Source organism: Diabrotica undecimpunctata, chromosome 5, assembly GCF_040954645.1.
Source record: "Diabrotica undecimpunctata isolate CICGRU chromosome 5, icDiaUnde3, whole genome shotgun sequence".
NCBI classification, from domain to species: domain Eukaryota; kingdom Metazoa; phylum Arthropoda; class Insecta; order Coleoptera; family Chrysomelidae; genus Diabrotica; species Diabrotica undecimpunctata.
In genome coordinates this window covers 145955657-145962818 of record NC_092807.1, presented here as the reverse complement: position 1 = coordinate 145962818, position 7162 = coordinate 145955657, and the positions used below count along the sequence as shown (strand labels likewise).

The 7162-nt window shown below is 30.2% G+C and overlaps 1 long non-coding RNA gene across 1 annotated transcript; it reads right to left on the bottom strand.

The window, feature by feature from the left end:
• Window positions 1–383: 383 nt before the first annotated feature.
• Window positions 384–5924, bottom strand: LOC140441955 (uncharacterized). The gene is made up of 2 exons (XR_011951051.1): window positions 5435–5924; window positions 384–1971 (listed from the first exon to the last, which is right to left on the bottom strand). It is a non-coding gene; the product is annotated as an uncharacterized lncRNA (long non-coding RNA).
• Between the last annotated feature and the right edge of the window lie 1238 nt (window positions 5925–7162).

Below are 7162 nucleotides of genomic sequence, written 5' to 3'. Positions count from 1 at the left end.
TTCGACAACATAAGTAAATTTTCATTATAAGGTAGCTGATGGAAAAATATAGAAGTAAATGGTATTCAATGATCTTAAGAAATCATATGGTATAGCTCTATGATGAGCATTCGATAAGAAAGTAGTCTCCGGTAACTATGTGAAGATGGTGAGAGGAGGGAGTACCATCTAGAATTAGGACAGGTTTGGGAGAGACTGATAAATTTCTTGTGAAAGAAGGATTGCATCGGGGCTCAGTGCATTTTTCTTATTTTTTCTCATTATAGTCTAGGGGCCAGCTAACGGCCACCGTGGCCTTTTCAATTCTGAGGGGCCAACCCAAGTTTTTATATATATATATATATATATATATATATATATATATATATATATATATATATATATATATATATATATATTTTTGGCTACTGATTACGAATTTCGAGGGTGGATTTTGATGCGAGTGGTCAAAAAATCGTTATAAACAATTTAATTGTTTATGAGGTTCTAGCTCGTAAACTACTTATAATAAACAAATGATTATAATAATGTATATTTACAATTATAAATGCTTATAATCAACAAACTGTCTATAATAAACAAATGGCTCTTTCGTTTGATCTTGGTTCCGTATAGGTATTTTCGTAGGAGGTAAACCAGAATCTTTGCACTTATGCTTATACCGATTTTTGAGGATGAGGTCACTTCTCGGTGGAACGGCCGCGAGGGCGGTCGCTTTCATTGTGGAATTCCGAATTCTCTGTTATCAAAACCTCAATTTTTTAATTATTATTAAATTCTAATTTTTTAATTTATTAATTTATCAATTAATAAAGAGATGTGTTGAAAACCTAGTTTATTAATAATTCCCGATTTCTCCAAAATTAATTAGTTTATGCTGAACAACACCCCTGCGGGGTTTTAATGTGCAATGGATGAGCTAGATGTTACAATTCTTAAGTATAGTCTCAATTGATAATATGGGAGATGGTTTGTTTGGAGAAGTCCCAGTTTAAAAGCTATCTCTTGATGAAGGATCTTCCTCACTAAGGAATGACTTTCGTCATTCCTTATATTCAGTTGCAGCAAATGCCTGGCAGCCCCCAGTAAGATGTTGGATGACTCAGCTATGTGGCGTGATCCAGCATCCATTGTGCTTGCATTCAGCCGTCTTTCTTCTTTATCTATAACTGTGTTATAATTTTTCCAATTTTAGTTTCTCCGAGAACAGAACCTGAATAAATGTGTGACTGAACTATCATTTGGAGCATACACTTTAAGTTTAAAAACATTTCCTTTCGTGTTAAATCAAATCGAACTTATTTATCTTTTATTAATAAATGTTTTTATATAATTTCAGAAACATTTTCTTTTTATAATAGACTTTCTCAAATTTAAAATTTTTGCTGTAAGTACTAGTTTCTGTTATATGTAAGATTTTTTTAAATCTAATTTTTTATGTGAAATAGATGTATGTAAATTTTTATTAATCTTGGGACTAAAATGTTGAAAATGAAACTAAACTTAAAGGAATTTATTAACTAAACAAAATGTAGGCAAAAAGACATCAAAGTGACTCATCCGAAATAGTACCAAAAAAAAAGTATAGCTAGAAAGTGTTACCTATTCATAAAAACTAATTAACTTTTTCTTCCTTAACCTGAACAGCTGTATTGTCAGGTTTGAAATGTTTAAGCTTTATATGTGATCTTAAGGAACTTTTAGTTGCAAAAAGTTTTTTGCAAAAGCAACACTCAAAAGTTTTTTCCTTGGTGTGTGTATAGAGATGATTCTTTAATGAGAAAGCCGATATAAAATATCTGTTACATATTTTGCACTGAAACTTCTTACTTGATTTACCATGCACATAACGATGTCTCAAATACATTTCTTTAGATGATATACATTTACCACACTGTGGACAGAGGACTGAACCACGTGTTTCAAAGTGGGAATCTAGATGCTTCTTTCTTAGGGAATTGCTTTCAAAATCTAAAAATATAAATACATATGTAAATAACTCAGTTTCAAAATAAATAATTTTTTATAATAGACATTTAATCTGTTACCTTAACATAAAATTAGTGCAGCCAAACCGTTAAAAATTTTTGGGAATGAAAAGAATATTAGTAAATTGGACGATACGCTGATGTTTCAAAATCTCAAAACGTCGACGATATGCATAGCATATAACATCCAAATCAAGAGTTCCACAAGTTTAACTTCAAGTATTTTGTAAAAATTCATATTAGTCAAATCACAAACGCTTTGAGAGAAATAAAATTTTGATTTTGATGCCATTTATCCTGAATTTCTTATATACACTAGTGCATATAAGAAACAGTGGCTTCCAGTAAAAAACTGGGCAAATTGAATGAACCAGAAAACTACCATCCTGTAGCGCTACTCAGCAAGGTATATAAAATATCAAAGCTTTCCCCCAAAAGACTTACTTACAGATCACTAGAAAATATTTTTGTTCAACATGAAGCCTTTGACTCCTACAAAAGCTGCACAAACTAAGTTGTATCATTATGTTAGTGATAAAACACTGTGTATTCAAAAGAAACAAAAAACAGCTGCAGCATTCATAGATGTAACAGCAGCCTACAACACTCTTTGGAGACAAGAATTAATTTATCAGCTGATCCATTTTATCCCATTCAGGAGGATAATCTATATCGTCAATAACATGCTACCAAACATAACTTCCAAATAATGAAAAATACTAAGGACAGACAAATTAAACTTAATAATGACATTCCTTAGGGTTCCTGCTTTACTTTCCTCTACACTGCTAGGTACTATGCCTAAAACTAAATCCATAATAGCCTAAGATCCCACTGCACAATCACTACATTCTTACATTCATAAAGTACTTATTCAAACTCACATTTTTACATATATTTAAAATTAGGAGAATACATTGAATTTAACTTAAAATTTCATTGTCCACACCCAGACAACTGTTCCTGCTGTGACCCATCAAAATATTATAAAATATTCGATGATTCTAAAGTCTCAAACATAAGGTTCAGTTAACTCTTCATCAGAAATGTGTCAAAAATGCCATAAACAGGAGGAAAAGTGAAATAGAGAAATACAGACTTTCAACAGATACAGTAGTGGTATGCTTTGACCTGTAACAGTCTACCAACACCACTAGACAAAATTCAAACAAACTATTTTATCTTTAGACATACAACTTTTGTACTTACAACTTAATAATCAACGAAGCTCATATGTATCTTTGGTCATATGTGTTAATCACTACATTCTTACATTCATAAAGTACTTATTCAAACTCACATTTTTACATATATTTAAAATTAGGAGAATACATTGAATTTAACTTAAAATTTCATTGTCCACACCCAGACAACTGTTCCTGCTGTGACCCATCAAAATATTATAAAATATTCGATGATTCTAAAGTCTCAAACATAAGGTTCAGTTAACTCTTCATCAGAAATGTGTCAAAAATGCCATAAACAGGAGGAAAAGTGAAATAGAGAAATACAGACTTTCAACAGATACAGTAGTGGTATGCTTTGACCTGTAACAGTCTACCAACACCACTAGACAAAATTCAAACAAACTATTTTATCTTTAGACATACAACTTTTGTATTTACAACTTAATAATCAACGAAGCTGATATGTATCTTTGGTCATATGTCTATTACACTTTGCCAAATTCCCTGCCACATTATATTAAAAGATTAATCGCCTGTATTGATTCTTGTGGCAGTCAAAATAAAAATAAAAATATATGCAAATTATTTATGTTTTTGGTTAAAGCTACACAGCTTGGAGAAACTGAACATGAATTTTTAGAACTTGGTCACACATATATGGAGTGTGACTGGTCTTTTGGTCTTATAGAAAAATGCAAAAGAAAAATTCCACAAGTATTTATTCCTTCTGAGTGGACTGATGTAATAAGGTCAACTTCTAAACATTTTTTGATAAATTTTTTGAACAAAGAACATTTCTACTCATTTGCACATCTCAATGCAAACCAAGTTCAGAAAAATTAGTTGCTTCTAATAAAGCAAAAATTTGAAGAGATTTATTATTTTAATTTTAAGAGTACTCTAAGTGAATATTTCCCTTTCACTATATGTATCTGCTCTTATTTGAGTACACGTAGAGCAGCCAATAATCTGAGAAATGTATTTTGTACCGAAGTAAATAAGAATTCTCTTAGCATCAGCACAGCAAAATGGTACATTTTGTAGTCCCTCGTGGAATACATACCACTGTGGCATCATGACTTGTATAAGGGATTAAAACATGGCAACATAAAAGAAAGAAAAAGATTAATAAACTTTAGCAAACAATATCAGAGGTGCAGCATCTACATCAAAGCAGGTTACAGCTGATGCTTCTAATAATATTACAGATTCTGAAAGTGATATGGATATTGCTTTACTTGACTCTGATTGAGACAAGAGTTCGGTTTAACATTTGTAACAATATTTAATTTGAATAAAAATGTTTCTAAAATGTTTTATTTTTCATTTTAATCAAATTGAGCTAATTTGGTGAACAAAGGGAAGTGCTTCTTTTTGAAAAAAAAAAACAAAATATTTTGAAAAACTAAAATTTCATATTTTCCTTCTAACAAAATCAATCAAAGATATGAGTTAAACATTTTCTGGATTTTTTTAAAGACAAACAACTTTAAGCTTGATTACCTCAAAACAGTATTTGTGTTACTTATAAACTCTTTATTCTAACCCCTTTAATTCCATTACCAGTGCTGTTACTAGGTATACATGAGTGAAGCCACTAAATCTATGGGTACAACCCTTTAAATGTTATTAAATTTGTTATATATTACATCATTGCGGATAAATTTATATGATTAAAAGTTTTAAACATATTTCCTTCATGTCACTGTAAAAACACCTGAAACGGTATCTCTACATGGACCTTAAGTAGCAACAAAATTTTATTTATTACAAGTTCTGAATTATTTGAAACTTTTTTGGGTACTTTACTTTTCATTAACTATATTTAGTTATGGATATAGGCATGCTAAGTCAAATCTCAACATAGTTTTTCAGTGAGTGATTTTTTATCCACTTCTGCTTATGTTTTAACAACAAAGTATAATTAGTATGTCCAATAACTATTATATGATTTCTATTACCCAGAATATCTGCTATATCTTAATCAAGTATTTCCTGTATATTAGTGTTCACATCTTCCCCTACATATCTGTTAATTATTAAATATATTTGGATGTAAACAGCATTTAAGAACGAGAAACTCTGAGACTAAAAATAATGAAGAACAGTAACTACAACATGAAGCAAGAAGATAAGAACCTCGAGAATCACCTGGAGAAATTAGCATTCAGAAAATTTATTGAAAACATGAAATGAACCAGAAAGAGCCAAAAAAAATTAAACAAGCAAAAATTAATAGAAAATAAAAATGTATTATACCTTTACCACACAACTCGCACACAGCAGAAGGAACATTTTCACTTGCTTGCTCCTCTTCTAGTTCATTTTCCTGTGAATGAGATACTAAATGAAGTTGGAATTTTCCTACAGTAGGAAAAGTTTGTTGGCATTCAATGCACCTGAAAATCTTTTTAGTTCTACAGTCATAACTTTGAGTCATATGCTTCATTAAATCAAATCTGGATCTGAAAACTTCATCACAAACTCTACAAGCATGAACAGAACGACATTTTGATAAAAATTCCTCAGTGGCATCAAAATCCTCTGTTTTAAATGTATTCGTAAGTATTAAATTCAGGCCTTCAAATGTATTGCTTTTATTTGAACTGGTAGTTTCCTCTTCATTTTCCATATTTTCACATAAATAGTTGTGTTTATAAAATTACAAAATTAGTTTTTTCTGTAAAATTAGAAATATGTCGGAAACTTGACATCAATGCTGATTTTATTAATTTTGACTTTTGACATTTAATTTTGGTTTAAATAGAAATTAGAAGGAGCACCAACATCAAAACTAACTACTAACTATATAACTTCTAAGACGTAACCTTTAGATAAGAAAGAAACGTATTGAATTAAATTTTTAATTTAAATATACGTTATTGGGGCTCTTGGGGAACTTAACAGGGCCACAACAATAATATTTATTCTGTGATCATGTTATTAACTTCCTACAAAAATTCAAGTTAAATTTACTTGAAACGCGAAGCTCTTTCAAATCAAATTTTGGTGATATTTTACAAATATGTTTATATTTTTCGTTTCGTATACTATTTGAGTGTTCTTGTTATGTTGGTTATGGTTATATCTTCATTTTCCATAACATTAAAATGCCAAAGTGGTTAAAAAAATTGAAGAATAAAATCTTTATTTATAAAAACAGAAATATTATTATATAATATAATGTTACAAGAAATATTAATAATACAAGCAAAGTGCAGTCTAACTAAGTAGATTAATGTTGTGACAAGAACTTGTCAGACTTGTCAGTATTTAAATAATTTCCATTAAAAATAAAACTTCCATTTAAAATATGTCTTATTTTAAAAACCATTCCTTTGTGTTCAGTTCTTCCTTTCCATTGCTATTCCATGTATTGTGTCCGATTCCATAATTAAAAATAGTGGAAAATTGTATCTTTTTGCAAGGTATTTGTGAAAAAAAACAAAACAAATAAAGATATGTCATATTCTTCTCGTTACTCTTTCTTTAAGGTCTTCTCAAACATAGAGTTACGAATCTAGATTCTCGATCTCGATGTTCTCCAGAGTATATACCACCCCTTTAAGTATATATTGTGATGTTCTCAAAGAAAGACTTTAAGCACAGAATTAAATAACAAGCAGAATGCCCACTCTTCTCTTAGTTAGATGCCGGATGCCGCCCTTGAAGCGTGTCAGCACATCTATGACACAATCGCAATATTTTAAACGGAAGCATGAAGCATAGACTCGGTTTGAGAAATTTGTGACAAGCTACGGCAGAACTGTAATTTAAATTTTTAGAGATTAATAATTTAGTAAATTTGAAATAATTTAATCTATTCTTCAACTAAAAGTACGAATAAAATAGTGCACATTATGTCTATAGTTGCCGTAAATAAATTAAACCTGGTTAATTTTTCTATCCACACCAGATAAAATGTCACTGAACGGCACTGGTTCCGTTTAAAATATGGCTGATTCCGTCTGCGCGAACGAGATTGCG